Here is a 17,288-nt window from a genome sequence, read left to right as displayed (position 1 = left end):
AGAGCCAGCTGTAGAAACATTGCTTGCCACATTTACAGTGTTGCAGCACTGGAATAAGTCACAAATGTGAACATGTGGCATAGGTTTTACCCTGCATCAAACATTATAACTTTGGCAATTGAGGTACAGCTGTGGAAAAATTGTGTGGCATCTTTAAAGTTACAGACCACTGGAATAGGGCACAAACTTTGAAGCTCAAAGTAGGATTTACCCTGCAGCAAGCATTAGAGATCTGGCAGGTGAGGTTCATCTGTATTATGTGGAACCTTTTAAAGCACCAGACTAAGCCAGGAGATGCAGCAGGTATAATTTTTTTCTGGGCCGGGTGACACTTAAAAGTTTAATTTGTAGATTTAGCAGCAGGGGTTTTGTAGTCATTAGTAAACCGGGACTAGTTCATTTTACTGAGAGTAAGATGGCCCATGCTGTCAGGGATGAATTCCCTTCTCTTCCCATCCTGTTGAAGGTCCTCTCTGACATTTCACTGACTGCAGGACATGCTAGAAGCTCTATTACATACTCTGCAAGCACCAGCCAGTGGTCCTGATTGAACACAACTCACAGGGTTCTTCCCTCCAAGAAGGACTTCTTCAGTCCATACCTAATGTAGTCAGCAATGATTTGATTTAGACACTACCTGTGAATGCTACCTGCAGCTGGGCATGGCTTCTGTGATTTAAAGTCGCTGCTACCAGTGCTTCTCGTTTTGAGCATCAGAGGATTGGAGGAAAATTCTGCCATCATCAGTAAATGTTGCAAAAAGATCTTATGCAACCCCCTTGGTCTGCCCCATTTTGAACTCTCTTTAGGATGGAGACAGTAGATCAGCCATCAGGGATCCAATAGGTGGGCCAACCAATAGCGATTCCTCTGTTTGATGCCCTGAATCCTTTCACACAAGCATTTAAACCTAAGAGACGTAATTTCCATGACTATACTTGGTGTGATCCAATAACCTTCTTCTCCTTTTAACATTGCATATTTTAAGCCTCTGAAACCCCTTGTGTGACTTCCCTCCCAGTCACCGGAGGCCAAAGATGTTGTGGTGGATGCAGCAGGAGAATCCTGAATAGGAAGGGACGTGGAAAGTGAGGAACAAAGAGGAGTAGTGTGAGCCTTTTGCTGGCAACTTGTCTTATTAAGCTACTGCCCCTACCAAGTTTCCTCATGCATATGGTTCCCAAATGAATGGTACTTTTACCACAACTGCCCCACTGCAGGTAAAGGCTGCAGCCTACAACATGGCTGTCAGTAGCAGATATGTTAAAAAAAAAAAGCCCCACACAGCAGTGACTTGTGCATGTGGGGCAATGTCACCAGATGGATTAGGACAGTTGCTCTCTCCAGTCCTCCACATGTTTCCCAGCACCTGGACAAAATCCTTCCTTGCTGCTGTTTTGCCTCTGCCTCTGAACTTTCCTCCTCTCTAGTCGAGGGCACCCATGAAGGACCTGACACCTCATCATCCACCCCCTTCTCATCATTGGCAGCTGGAACATTATGGTAATGGTTATATTTTGGGGTTTTAACATTAAAATGTAATACAAAATGTAATTCAAAATTTACTGTAGGTAAAGTCCACAGAAATAACAGTGTTAAACATTTTAATTCCATCAGTTCAATATAGCTTTTGGTTGACAAATTAAAGTAAAGAGACCATAATCATGCTAATGATAATTGGTACTGTTAGTGCATTGTAATAGTGCAAAAAGTAGAGGTGTGTGTTATACTAATATATAACATATTAGGGGCTGGGCTTGTATTGTAGTGTATGAGTTTAACACGCAATAATATTATGATCCAACATTTTTATAGAATAGAATATCTTATACATTCATATATGTTAAACAGAAGTGTAACAGGTATTTGGGGAAGGTTTTGGCCTCTGTCAGTTTCTTTGTTTTTTTTATTAATTTTTATTTATTTTTTTCTGTCTGTGCCACTGCAGTGAGGATTGTCAATAAGCAATAGATAATCTCCCCAAAAGGCATACAAAGACCAAAAACATGTTTCATAAAGAGGGGAAGGGTTACTGCTATTCGTGCCTTTTTGTCTCTGTAAGGCCAATACTCTTTATTTATTGTACAAGGTTCACAGGGACAGAAAGTGAGGGAAAATCTTCATAATGGTGTTACAGTTGAAAATAAAATCTTACCCTCCTACCCCCCTTCTCTTCTGTTTTTGCCACATTTTGGAGGGGAGAGGTGGAGATACCTGGTTTTGAGTGGTACCTGTCTCCACTTCCAGGTGGATCGCTGCAGTGATCCACCAGAAGTTCTTAACCTCCCCTCAACCTTCCAAGACATGTAACCAGTCCCATAAAGCTGCTGGACCATTCACAAAGTGCATGGCTTGTGCATGGGCAATGGACAGCTGAATGTGAAGCCGCAAGGAATCACAGCCAGCTGCCCACAGTAGATATGCCAGCACCAAGACCCGAAGACTGGCGCAGAAGCAGTTTGGGTGCGCATGGCGCTGGACCCCTGAACAGGTGAGTATCCTTTTTTTTTTTTTAGTCAGCCGTTACAGTATTTTTAGCTGCTGACTTTTATTATTTTATTTTTTTTAAAGACGTGTTTGTGTGTGTATACTATATTGGACTAAAACAAAATAAAATGTCCTTAAGTGTTCATAAATGACTGTTTAGCATCTTACAAATTATTCCCTAACTTTAGGCTTTCATCATATGCGGTATAATCAGGGCAACATTAAGATTGGGTGCTGCCCTAGAAAAGCATTAATGGTGACATCTTTTTGCATAGGTGCTACTATTGCAAAATAAGTAAATCTACAGTGTGTTTTTGGAGGAAACTATTCCCTATCCTGCAGCATTTCCACGATAAATTGAGGTTCACAAATCAGGAGCTTACAGGGCAGGAGGAGAAAGCTTTGTGCTATTTGAGTTACAGGAAGTCTTACAACTCATCTTTGTTTAGTTAGTGCATACACTTCACGTATAAATAAAATGTGGTTTCTTTTAAAGTTTAGTCATTGTGCTGCTAATGTTTTAATCAAAATGATCAAAGGTAGATAGAGCACATCTGTGTTACTTCCAGCTAACTGTATACTTGCTCTCCAAACTTCAATTATTATAATGGCAGTGAGCAGGTAAGGGAGGATTTATTTCCTTCTAAGAGAACAATTCTTTTCAGTAATTTGAAGCTCTGTCATTTTTCCTTTGATTATCTTTTCATGTTGGGAGAAACAAGCTAGATCTCGTTTGCTTCTCATTGAGAAATACTGTTCAGGTGTCAAGTGTTTGCAGTCCCATTACAACTAAACTGAATGTTTGTATTTCTGAGATATAAAATATAGCAGTCTATTTGTTTTATTCACATAAAAAATATAGTTCTAAAATGTATTCTATTATAGAATCCTCTTCCAAAGAGTCCATTTGTTTTAAACACCATTGTCCTTAACGCTCTGGAAAAAACATTAGTCACAAGATTATACATTTTCACTGAAAGGAGAAACTCAGCCTAATTAAATTGAAGGATGTTGTTTTAAAACAATGATTGACTAAAATAACAAAATACAACCAATTAACACTTTCACCTATTCTTCCTGCAACATGAAACTGCTACTATGCAAATAAGCAGCTGTGCAGAACACACTATCCTTACAAACAACAGCACTGTGCCTACCAACTCCATGACATTTCAATGATTAAAAGAGATCTATGGGGTTAATAGAAAAAAACAAAAAACAAAAACAAAAAAACATACGTATTCACCTCAATGCTGCAGCTTCAGTGTGAGGCTGCAGCTGTCCTATGTCGACTCTAAGATTGAGAACTGAGCGATCACATGACCACTGATCACTCAGCTTTTGGTCTTCTTAGAGTGAGGCAGTGATTGTCAGTCATCGCTCTCTGCTCTGCCCCTCCAGCACTCACTGGAGCATCGGGCGGCACAGCTGGTTTCAGCTCTCAGCTTTGCACTGAGAGTCAGCTGTCGATCAGGCAGCTGGGTGGATCCCGACAATATGGTTGGGATCCTTCCATAGCCTGGACTGGCTTTGTGATGACAGCTGATGGTTATTTCTGGATCACAGGAGAGCAAAAGTAAATGCACTTGTGTGACCAACAACAGAGGAATGGCCACAAAACTTCTTTTAACAGGAAAACTCAGTTTGCTGTAAACATAACAGTGCTACTTGGCTGGACTGGGTACTTGAACTAGGTAAGTGTGCTTTTGAGGATGGGGATGGTAAATCAGCTCAGTCAGAAGGAGGAGGGGGAGGTGCTAAAATGAGTAGAGAAACTTTAGAAAATGTCCTTAATGTTAAATTTCAACTGCCAAACTTTTGGCAATAGCCCTCTCGAGCGGATCAGTCCAATCTTGTTTAAATCTTGATAACAATAAACCAATTAACTTATGTCTATTTGTGAGGAATAATTGTGAGATTCTATAATTCAGTTTCAGCTGGCATACCCCACAAGCTCCTATTAACTCTGATCAACATCCTATATCCTTATAAGATTATACCGTATATACTCGAGTATAAGTCGAGATTTTCAGCCCTTTTTTTAGGCTGAAAGTGCCCCCCTCGACTTATACTCGAGTCACCGCCATCTGCCTACATGATCAGCGTGTCATGCAGACAGACGGCGGCCAGCGCGTGACATTACCATTCGGCGGCCATTCCACTGTTCAAAATCTGCGCCTCTTCCTTGTCTGTGATAGGCAGAAAACTCCATTTCCCAGCACTCAGTGTATAGCCTATTACGGCCATTCTCTCATCCTCGTCCGTGGTATGAGGATGAGAGAATGTCCGTGATAGGCTGACTGCTGACAGCTGGGAAATGGAGTGTTCTGCCTATCACAGACGAGGAGGAACAGTAGAATGGCCGCCAAATGTTATTATCACACTCTGATCGGTGTAGAGCGGCACACGGAGGCATGCACAGGACACAGGTAGGATGCACACATACACAGGGACACATGCACAGGACACAGGGATACATGCACACATACACAGGGACAAATGCACAGGACACAGGGAGGCATGCAGCTGCAGATGGGCATTGTTGACCCTCTTTTCCACTTACAGTATCTGCTGCATTTCTCACCCTCGTCTTATACTTGGGTCAATAAGTTTTTCCCAGTTTTTTTGTGGTAAATTAGGGGCCTCGACTTATATTCGGATCGACCTATACTCGAGTATACATGGTACTTACTTTTGAAATTTACCTGAAAAATTAAGCTGGAGAAGATTCAATTGTGCAAAAAAAAACTGTTAAATGATCAGTATGATTCAGAAAAAAAATATCTCTGATCTGCCTTTTCATGGCTTTGTTGTTCATTTCAGATGTCCTAATGTTCTCAGGTTTCCTAGTGTTTGCATAATAAGCCTGCTTCATGCAAACCCCTCAATGCTCCAGGGCTCAGCAACAATAAATATACACATTTAAAAGCTTTTTTATTGTCTCACGGTTCATGCCCCTGCTTTTCAACAGCTTCATTTCAGGGTTTAACTACTTTCAAGAATGGATTTTCTGTTTGAACTATTATTAAGATTGCGTTCTTTTTAAAAACCCCCTAAACTCATTCCCTCCTATTAGCATATCATCATAATCCTAGAATTGTTCAGAAGAAATGTGGGATTCCATCTAACAAGGGAGGCTGATGTATGCAAACTGGAGCACAATGGTAATATTGCTGCTGCCTAGAACCAGTAGGTATTAGCTTTCACTTCTTAGCTCATCATTCCATCCACAATAGTAAATAAGTGATAAATCACATTTTGTAACTTGATAGAAATTATGAAATGTAAATACATTCTGCCAATGTTTGATTTTGTGGTATTTATGCTTTAGCCAACTTCACCATAATATGGCTGGTTATGTTGTCTCTTAGCTCCCCAAGCAGTAATTAATGAAAGACTAAAGCCTAGTACATACAATGAGATTGTCAGAAGAATGATCGTCTATCTTTTTTTGGATGCTAATCTCCATATGGAAAACTAATAGGTTACTAAAGTATGAAAGTTCTCATATGACAGTATAAAAATTTGAAAGTGATGTAATGTGTTTATTTGTATTGTAGTTTCAGGCAAAAACTGTACTGATTAAACGAAAATCATACAATCTGGTATGGTACGAGAAAATGTTTCATGTTTTTCCCTTTGAAAAATTTCGGACAACAGCTAACGATCAGATTATTGTACGAGCGCTTCAAAAGTGCTATTTTTTGTACAATATTTTGATTGTGTGTAAGGGACTTTAATGTCTATATCTTACATAAGGATCAACCACCCAGAAACAGTTGTATGCAAGCTGGATAATGTCTCTAAATGTAAGCATATATCTGTGGTGTAAATCAGCAGTTCTGAAGGCACAGTTGGCCACAGGGTCTTAAAGGAATGACCTGCATGGCTCTAACCATTAGTCTTTGAAGAATAAACTCTCAGTTTTTCTGGATGGAAGCAATATGCAAATGATGTCTGTTTCCCAACATATAAAGGAAACATGAAGTGTTTGGACATCACAAATAGGGATGGGCCGAACGGACCCCTGTTTGGTTCGCACCAGAACTTTCGAAACGCCGCAAAATTTTGGACCCGAATAACGAACCCAATTAAGTCAATGGGACCCGAACGTCAAAAATCAAAAGTGCCCATTTTGAAGGCTTATATGCAAGTAATTGGGCATACAATGGTTATAGGGGTCCGGGTCCTGCCCTGGGGGACATTTATTAATAAAAAAACATTTGTGAAAAATGTAATTTTTAAATGAGCAGTGATTTTTCGATTTTTAAAGTGAAAGCATAAAAATGAAAAATTCCTTCCAATAGTGCCTGGGGGGTCCTCTTATGCCGCGTACACACGGTCGGACTTTTCGTCTACAAAAGTCCGACAGCCTGTCCGACAGACTTCCGGCGGACTTTCGGCGGACTTGCAGCAGACTTTCTAACGAACGGACTTGCCTACACACGACCACACAAAAGTCTGACGGATTCGTACGTGATGACGTACACCGGACTAAAATAAGGAAGTTCATAGCCAGTAGCCAATAGCTGCCCTAGCATGGGTTTTTGTCCGTCGGACTAGCACACAGACGAGCGGATTTCGGGGTCCGTCGTAGTTACGACGTAAAGATTTGAAGCATGTTTCAAATCTAAAGTCCGTCGGATTTGAGGCTGAAAAAGTCTGCTGAAAGTCCGGAGAAGCCCACACACGATCGGATTACCAGCCAGCTTTAGTCCGTCGGCGTCCGTTGGACTTTTGTAGACGAAAAGTCCGACCGTGTGTACGCGGCATTAGTCTACCTGTAAAGTGGCAGATCTGTACCATGTCTAGAATCTGCTGCAGCAATAATTGCATTTATAAAGCCAAACAAATGAAATTTTCCCTTCAAGCTGCCTTTATTTTGCTCAGCAACAGCTGGGGAGCCAGTGGGTATGACAAGCCCACAAAGTAGTGCACTGGGAACAAGAGTTAAGATTTTTTGGATACATTCTGGTGTCACTTTGACTTTGGATAGAAGTGACAGGTGTGTAAAAATTGGTCTTTGGGTGTCGGTGGCGCCTTCCCACCATAACCCTATAGAGGTAATCTTGATGAAAGCAAGAATTGGCCTTGCTATAAAAAATTGCAATGATATGCAATGATATGTCAAACAGGTGCATAAAAATTACTCTTTGGCTGTCGGGGGCACCTTCCCACCGTAACCCTATAGAGGTACTCTTGATGAAAGCAGAAATTGGCCTTGCTGTAAAAAATTACAATGATATGCACCTGTCAAACAGGTGCATTAAAAAAAATTACTCTTTGGGTGTCAGGGGCGCCTTTCCCCCGTAACCCTATAGGGGTACTCTTGATGAAAGCAAGAATTGGCCTTGCTGTAAAAAATTGCAATGATATGCACCTGTCAAACAGGTGCAGAAAAAATGGTCTTTGGGTGTCGGTGGCACCTTCCCATCGTAACCCTATAGAGGTACTCTTGATGAAAGCAAGAATTGGCCTTGCTGTAAAAAATTGCAATGATATGCACCTGTCAAACAGGTGCAGAAAAAATGGTCTTTGGGTGTTAATTGTGCCCATGAAACCTGGTAAACGTCCCGGGGGACATACAACGGTTCCATATCAAAGATATATACATGTTGTTAACTTACAGTAGTAAGGTAAGGGGACACCCATATATCACGCTTCACAGAGGACAAGAAGCCACCTATCACCAGCACTACATTGCAGAAAGTGATCACCAGCACTAGCACTTTATTCCTGTTTACCGATATACAGTCACCATGTATGCTGTACTTTATGTTTTAAAAAGGACTTTTTCACGGACACATTTAATTTTTCATTCACTTATAAAAAGGACTTTTTATTTTGGATATTTCATCACGATATTTTACTACTGCTTTTATTTGAAGAAGAATAATGAATAATGTGTGATACATTCATCTTACCTTGTGTTTATTTTTATATCTGTTTATATACCACAAGAATTGCCTCTTTTTAGTGTTTCTAGTACAGAGCACTTTTGCACTTTATCTCATATAATTTTATGCACATAATTTATGTACAGCGCAACACTATCTTTATTTTATCTATTTTACCTGGGTTCTGGCATTTCCCTCAGTGTTTGCAGCAGTACTCGCTGTATTTACTTGGTTGGCGCAGGGATATTATTTTATTATAGACCACCTCTGGGCCTGTCCCTGCAGAGCTGCAAGAATCTCTGCTCAGGTGTGGTTCCTGTCCCCTAAACACACCAGCTGAAGCCCTGCATGGCACCTTTTAGTCTGAATCTGGGAATAGCCCTTTGAACACTTAGGGGGTACCTGATGTTCATAGGACAATTCTGCAGAGGAGGGCATGGAGGTGGTGGAGGAGGGGGGTCTGGCATCATCACCACCAGCTGTATGGGGATGTGGGGGCACAACAAGCTGCAGCACCGAGCCCTGTCCTGCATCCTGTGTGCTGTGAACAAAATATAGTGTCCCTGCCCATGTTTGCTGGACCATGTGTCAGCAGTAAGGTGGATTTTACAGCTGACTGCCTTGCCCAACAATGCCAGCACATTCCCTTTCATGTGATGGTAGAGAGATGGAAGGGCCTTATGTGAAAAGTAGAAGCGACTAGGAACCTGCCATTGTGGTAAAGCACATTGTGCAAATTCACGGAAGGGGGCAGAATCCACCAGGCTGAAAGGCAGAAGTTGGACAGCTAACAGCTTTGACAAGCTTGCATTCAGACACTGGGCATGTGGGTGGCAGGAACTGTATTTTTTTTCCACTGCAGCAGATGGGGCAGAGAAATTTGCCGGCTACAGTCTACAGCTGGTGGTGTGCCGCTGGCAGATGTGCTGCTAGGACCTGGGACACCCTGTGCTATACCATCATCCCTGTCAGTGGAGGCGGCTGAAAGGTAATGACTCGGTAACACAGGGGCAGACTGAAGTGCGTGAGGAGGAGGAGGGACAGATTTGTGCCCCTTTTGTGTGGCTTTTACGTGCTCTTGCCAACGGGCTAAGTGGTTGGACGTTAAATGCCTTGTTAACCAGTTGCCAACCGGCCCATAGCCAAATGACGGCTGCAGGGCGGTTGGATAACTCTGGGATCACGTCATATGACGTGATCCCAGAAAACCGCTCCCGCGCACCCCCTGGGGCGCGCAAACGGGAACATCCATGACTGCTGGGTTCAGAGGACCCGGCGCATCGCTGATCGCGGCCGTTTACCATGTGATCGCTCAGTCAAATGACGGAGCGACCACATGTAAACAAACCGGCGTCATGTCATGACGCCGGTTCCTCTCTCCCCTCTCAGTATCGATCGGTACAGAGGGGAAGGGATCGGATGGGAGCAGCGTTGTGGGTTGGATGTGTAGTGCCCACAGCGCTGCTCAGTGACATGTGCAGTCACATCCATCCATCCCTCCATGCTCAGCCATCCCCCCATGCTCGGCAATACCCAGCACTACTCTGCAATACTCTGCAATTCCCTGTGCAATACTCTGCAATACTCTGCAATGCCCCGCAATACTCTGCAATGCCCCGCAATACCCCGCAATACTCTGCAATACTCTGCAATGCCCCGCAATACTCTGCAATACCCCGCAATACTCTGCAATGCCCCGCAATACCCCGCAATACTCTGCAATACTCTGCAATGCCCCGCAATACTCTGCAATACCCCGCAACACTCTGCAATGCCCCGCAATACTCTACAATACTCTGCAATTCCCCGCCATACCCAGCCATACTCTGCCATACTCGGTGATACCCAGCCATACTTTGCCATGCTCAGCCATACCCAGCCATGCTCTGCTATATACCAATACTCTGCAATATTCTGCAATGCCCCGCAATATTTTGCAATGCCCCGCAATACTCTGCAATGCCCCGCAATACCCCGCAATACTCTGCAATACCCTGCAATGCCCCGCAATACTCTGCAATACTCTGCAATACCCTGCAATACCCCGCAATACTCTGCAATGCCCCGCAATACTCTGCAATGCCCCGCAATACCCTGCAATACTCTGCAATACTCTGCAATACCCTGCAATAGCCCGCAATACCCCGCAATACACTGCAATACCCTGCAATACCCCGCAATACTCTGCGATACCCTGCGATACCCTGCGATACTCTGCAATACTCTGCAATACTCTGCAGTACCCTGCAATACCCTGCAATACTCTGCAATACCCTGCAATACTCTGCAATACCCCGCCATACCCAGCCATGCTCTGCCATACTCGGTGAAACTCAGCCATACTTTGCCATGCTCAGCCATACCCAGCCATGCTCTGCTATACTCTGCCTCTGTATGTAGCCAGGCTGTAGAAGTCTCCAACATGTGGTATCACCGTACTCAGGAGGAGTAGAAGAATCTATTTTAGGGTGTCATTTTTGCTATGTACATGCTATGTGTTAGAAATATTGTATAAATGGACAACTTTGTGTTAAAAAAAAATGTATTTTAACCACTTCCCGCCCGCCGGCCATCATACGACGTCCTTGACTTTGTGCGGGGATATCTGAATGATGGGTACAGCTACAGGCATCATTCAGATATCAGCTTTTTCAGGCGGCGATTCCCTACACCATGAGAATGATCATAGCGGCTGTTCCACTGCTTGATCATTCTTACGGGAGGCGAGAGGGGACGTCCCCCCTCCCGCCGCCCTCAGGTGCTTCTACCGACTCACCGCTACGATCAAAGCCAGGATCGTTTTTTTTGTTTTTTATTTTTATTTCAGGTTTCCCAGCCTAGAGGTGAGATGTGGGGTCTTATTGACCCCATATCTCACTGTAAAGAGGACCTGTCATGCCATATTCCTATTACAAGGGATGTTTACATTCCTTGTAATAGGAATAAAAGTGATCAAAAAATGTATTTTTTGTAAAAAAGTGTCAAACTAAAATAAATAAAGTAAAATGAACAACAAAAAAAAAAATTTTTTTTTCCCCGCGACCCCGTGTGCTCGCAAGTGAACGCATACGTAAGTCCTGTCCACATATGAAAATGGTGTTCATACCAAACATGTGAGTTATCGCTGCGATCAGTAGAGCAAGAGCAATAATTTTGGCCCTAGACCTCCTCTGTAACTCACAACATGTAACCGGTAAAAAATTTTAAAGCGTCTCCTATGGGGATTTTTAAGTAGCGAAGTTTGGCGCCATTCCACGAGGGTGTGCAATTTTGAAGGGTGACATGTTAGGTATCTATTTACTCGGCATAACTTCATCTTTCACATTATGCAAAAACATTGGGCTAACTTTATTGTTTTGTTTTTTTTTAAGCACAAAACTGTTTTGTTTTTTTTTTAAACGCGTTCGAAAAATTGCTGCGCAAATACCGTGCGAGATAAAAAGTTGCAACGATCGACATTGTATTCTCTAGGGTCTTTGCTAAAAAACATATATAATGTTTTGGGGTTCTATGTAATTTTCTAGCAAATAAATTATGATTTTTACATGTAGGAGAGAAATGTCAGAATTGGCCTGGGTTCTTCAGAACGCCTGAAGGTGTTCTGTGCATGTTGGGCCTCTGTATGTGGCCATGCTGTGTAAAAGTCTCACACATGTGGTATCACCGTACTCAAGAGTAATAGCAGAATGTGTTTTGGGGTGTAATTTGTGGTATGCATATGCTGTGTGTGAGAAATAACCTGCTAATATGACAATTTTGTGAAAAAAAGAAAAAAGAATCTTGATTTTGCAAAGATTTGTGGGAAAAAATTAGAACTTCAAAAAACTCATCATGCATCTTTCTAAATACCTTGGAATGTCTTCTTTCCAAAAAGGGGTCATTTGGGGGGTATTTGTACTTTTCTGGCATGTTAGGGTCTCAAGAAATTAGATAGGCTGTCAGTACTTCAGGTGTGTCAATTTTCAGAGATTGGCACCATAGCTTGATAACTTTCACAAAGATCAAATAATATACACCGATTTGGGATATTTTTACCAAAGATATGTAGCGGTATACATTATGGCCAAAATATATGAGGAAAAATTACTAATTTGCAAAATTTTATAACAGAAACAAAGAAAAATGCATTTTTTTTACAGAATTTTTGGTCTTTTTTCTTTTATAGCGCAAAAAATAAAGAACCCAGCGGTGATTAAATACCACCAAAAGAAAGCTCTATTTGTGTGAAAAAAAGGACAAAAATTTCATTTGGGTACAGTGTTGCATGACTGAGTAATTGTCATTCAAAGTGTGAGAGCACTAAAAGCTGAAAATTGGTCTGGTTATTAAGGGGGTTTAAGTGCCCAGTGGTCAAGTGGTTAGGCATGTGGTACCCAAATGGTTGGTGTTTTTGCCACGTGTGATGTGCCTGAGACACAGTTTGCAGATAGCAACAGTGCGATCTGCTGCAGATGTGCTGAAAAAGGCCCAGACAGCTGAGCTTTGGGGAGTGAGCCGGGAGATAACAGTTGCAGAATGTGATGGAATAGGGTGGCTGCTTTCTACTCTTTCTTGATGTCGGCCTCCTTGGGGTTGTGTCGCCTCACCTTCAGTTTCCTCCTCTGCTCTATCTGGCACCTGATCATCATCATCATCTCCATCTCCTCCATCTTCAGCATTACCACTGAAGACAACTTGGCAATACGCTGCGGCTTGGAGAACATAAATGCCAATTTGTCTACCAGTGTTCCTCCTTCTCTCTAGGCTCATGTTCCTGTCATCCTCAACCTCAGAACCAACATCTGAATCCAGTAATGGCTGGGCATCATCAAAGTGCAAGTGGCTGATGCTGTGGTCAAATAACTCAGCTGACTCCTCAATGGCTGATGTTGGGGCTATGGCAGGAATAGATGTGGACAAGGAGGCAGGTTTATCCACTCTGGCAACTGCAGGGGATTGCACACTTGTCTCTGCTTGCGTGACAGAGGATGAGGGGGATGAGGAAGGTTTAGTAAGCCAGTCCACCATCTCCTCTGTATGCTGTGGCTGGATAGCACAGGCAAACTCACTAAACAGAGGAATGATGCCCTGCCTGAGGACTAACCACCACGTCCACCTTTGCCTGTAGACACATTTGTTGCTGGCCCCCTTACAGTGCCAAGGAAACGTCTGCCTCTCCTTGTTGTCCTCCAAGACATTATTGGGAGGGAGGGGGCGGTGCTTATAAGCAAATGTAAAGAAGAAGTTGAAATCTGTACATAGATGCACTTTAATCAAAGTAAAGAGGCGTTTGGTGCACTTTAATTTATTTGAGTACTCACACTACACAGACACACTCTATAGATACACTATAATATACTGCAATATAATGCACCAAACGTACAGTGACGCACATAACTATATGGCGTTAAACTGGCAGTAATGTACAAAGTAACGCATTAAACTGGCAGTGATGCACACAAAACTTTATGGCGTTAAAATGGCAGCAACGCACGCAAAATTACATGGCGTTAAACTGGCAGTAACACACGCGAAAAGATATGGCATTAAACTGGCAGTAAGGCACTCAGAAGTAAATGGCGTTAAACTGGCAGTAATGTTCACAGAAGTAAATGGCATTAAACTGGCAGTAAGGCACACAGAAGTAAATGGCATTAAACTGGCAGTAACGCAATCAAATAGATGGTGTTCAACCGTCACTACACTGACGCTATCTGAACTGTCCCTACTCTAGCTATACACTAATTTAAAGATTACTGACATGGTCTCACTACACTACACTGAAACTATATGAGCTGTCCCTACTCTACAGTAATGTATGTATGAATGACACAGTTCTCACTACACTACAGTGAAACTATATGAGCTGTCCCTACTTTACACTAATGTATGTATGAATGACACGGTCTCACTACACTACAGTGAAACTATCTGAGCTGTCCCTACTCTAGCTGCACACTATGCAAGGCTGAAGGATGGTCCTCCTCACTACACTCACACTATCCCTAGAGTGACACTAAACGAATATTCTACACTGACAATTGAAGCAAAATAGCACAGTATAGCACACTAACTAACTAATAGCACTGAACAGAGCCCTGTTCTATCTCTCTCCACACCAAAATCACACGGAAAATGGCTGCCATTGAAAGAATACTTTTATACTGTGGGGCGGGATTGAGCCATGATTGGATAAAGTCATGATGACAGTGTCCAATAATGACTCTGACAGTGCTCTGTGCCCTGATTGGCTGAAGCTTTTACTGCTTCAGCCAATCAGAGATTGCAATGCACTGTTCAGTGCCGCAATGCATTGTGGTCGGTTCGGGGGCCGAACAAACAGTCGAACAACCGTTTGTTCAGCTATTCGCTGAATGACCGAACAACGAAAGTTCGGCCCGAACTTATGCTCAGGCTGAACTATTTGCCCATACCTAATCACAAGCACTTTTTCTTATTTCCAGTTTGGAATTTTTTCATTGAGCTCCCAATTTATTCAGTTGCAGAGGAAAATGAATCTGAGGCTCTAGAGTTCTCCTTTCATTTGTACTACACACAGGGCTGTCTTAATGAGTGGACACACCTGGGCACTGCCCAAGGGCCCCAGCTGCATGGGGGGCCCCTGCACTTTACCCAAAGCAGCTGGTCCTTGAGCCCACGCTGGCCCAAAATTGAGGGCCCCATGATGGCACTGCGAGTGATCGATACACAGGGGAGGCAGGCTGGCAGCGGTGCACCATGCTGTGCAGAACAATACCTATTATTTCACAGTCAGTAGGGAGGGGCAGGGCCGGAGTGCCAGGGTTGCTCTGACCCCGCCACATGCATCTTGAATGCTTGGAACTCGAAGGCTACTGGGTAGGAGCTGGAGTAGGAGCTCCTGAGTTGGCAGCACTGAGAGCCCACCTGCGGAAGTAGCATTGTGGATGGTGTCATGGTGAGCCCAGCTGTCCAGCACTGTTTGCACCAAAGGGCTTGGAATGCCCGGAGGGATGCTTCCTCCTCTGCCCCTCCTTCTGCCTGCTTGATTGGTATAGGTGAGTCCAGTGCTGGAGGTAGGCACATAGCCAAAAGTTTACATGCACTGTATCTCCACTGGAAAAAGGGGGTACTACATGAATGGAATAATGGTGCTGGGGGATATCAAGGGTATATGGGAGAAAACAATGTTGAGGGGGGATCTGGGGTGTATAGGGGGTAGCAATGCTTGGGGTAGCTTGGGTGGCTATAGTGCTAGAGGTATCAGGGATGTGGGGTGTAGAGGGGTCAGAGTGCCAGGGTGATATCTGGGGTGTAGAATGGTCAGATTGTCAGATTGTAGAATGGTCAGATTGCCAGGGGGATATCTGGGGTGTAGATGAGTCAGAGTGCTGAGGGGATATCTGGGGTGTAGAGGGGTCAGAGTGCTGGGGGGATATCTAGGGGGTAGAGGGGCCATAGTGCTAGGGAGGCATCAATCTAGCAGATATGTTGATGCCTATATTATATATGTTATATGCACAGGACAGCTTTGTTATATATCTTATATGCACAGGACAGCTTTGTTACTTTATGTATGTAGTATTTTCCCACTGTTTCTTTGATGTACAGAATGATTGTTCATGTAGTTAATGCAGAGCTCCACCCAAAAGGGGAAGCTCCGCTTGTCTGCCTCCTACCTACTTGATGTCTGTTTACCTGCGCTGTCTACATTGTAGGGGCCCCAGGGCATTACTATGATGCTATTAAGACAGCCCTGATTACACACATTTGTATATAAGATGAATAAAAAGATAATACTGAGTCAAAGAATTTCTGATCATTGAGTAGATGAAAGTAAACCCATACGCCAATAAAAAACATTTTATAAATCCTGCTTAAATAGAATTTTTACTGGTTTGGGGTAATTTTTTTTGCTTGTTTAAACTGTTGTTTATCCATGACACAGGATCTCAACAGCACAGCAGAAAATAATTTTCTTTCAGGCACTCGGAAATTAATTTACTAAAGGCAAAGTTGTACTTTGAAAGTGGAAGTTGAACTTTGCAAATTTTCCCCAAAGCTTTGTAAAGAAGCAAAAATTCATTTTTTTAAATTTCCTTGCATATGATTGGATATTCTTTGCAAAGTGCATTTACTAACCCCTGGGGAAGATTCCCTTGCAAAGTGAACAGCCTATGTGAGAGGGAGGAATGCTTTTCCACTCTGATGCAATCCATTTTGTGTATACATTTTAAATTTCAGTTACTCAACTCTGTAAGCAGTCTGACAAATGTGAAAATGAATTAAGAAATCCATCTGTTGACTGCATATGAAAAAAACAAAATATTCATTTACAATAAATTATTATTTCTGGACTAAAAAAAAAAATACTTTTTAGCCCTGACCATAATAAAGAAAATATATATGAAGCCCCCATACATTCATACATAGGGTACCTGCTATAACCTTGATGTCCTTACACACCCATCCTTTATCATGTTGATGACTCAGAATTCATTAAAGCTAAATAATTTCCAGCTCCTAGTGGTGCAAACATTATATAGTATCTTTTTTATGGGTTCTTAAATATTGTATATTGCCTTTTGCCTGATGGGATAAACCTATAGGCGGCTTATTTATGAAACATCAGAAAACAAAATCATATTGTCTAGTTCTCTTAATCACCAGGCAAACAGCAGCAATCATTTTCTCAATGCAATGAAAATATAGCTACCACCTGACTTGTAATAAAAACATTACTATTTCTTAAAATTGTAAATGTCCTTAAAATGTTTTACCATTTTCTTTTTTTTTTTTTTTATGGGATCAGTGGAGTGGAGATGGTCCTGTCCAATCACAGCTACCATTTAACGTTAATAAATTGAGACATGAAGTGTTCGTACAAAGCGGTTTGTAGAATGCTTCTATCTGAACAGTTTAATAATAAGAGATTTATACTTTAGG

The sequence above is a fragment of the Aquarana catesbeiana genome, linkage group LG08 (assembly GCF_042186555.1).
Source record: "Aquarana catesbeiana isolate 2022-GZ linkage group LG08, ASM4218655v1, whole genome shotgun sequence".
NCBI classification, from domain to species: Eukaryota; Metazoa; Chordata; class Amphibia; order Anura; family Ranidae; genus Aquarana; species Aquarana catesbeiana.
The sequence above is the reverse complement of the archived record's forward strand: the minus strand, read 5'-3'. Positions refer to the sequence as shown.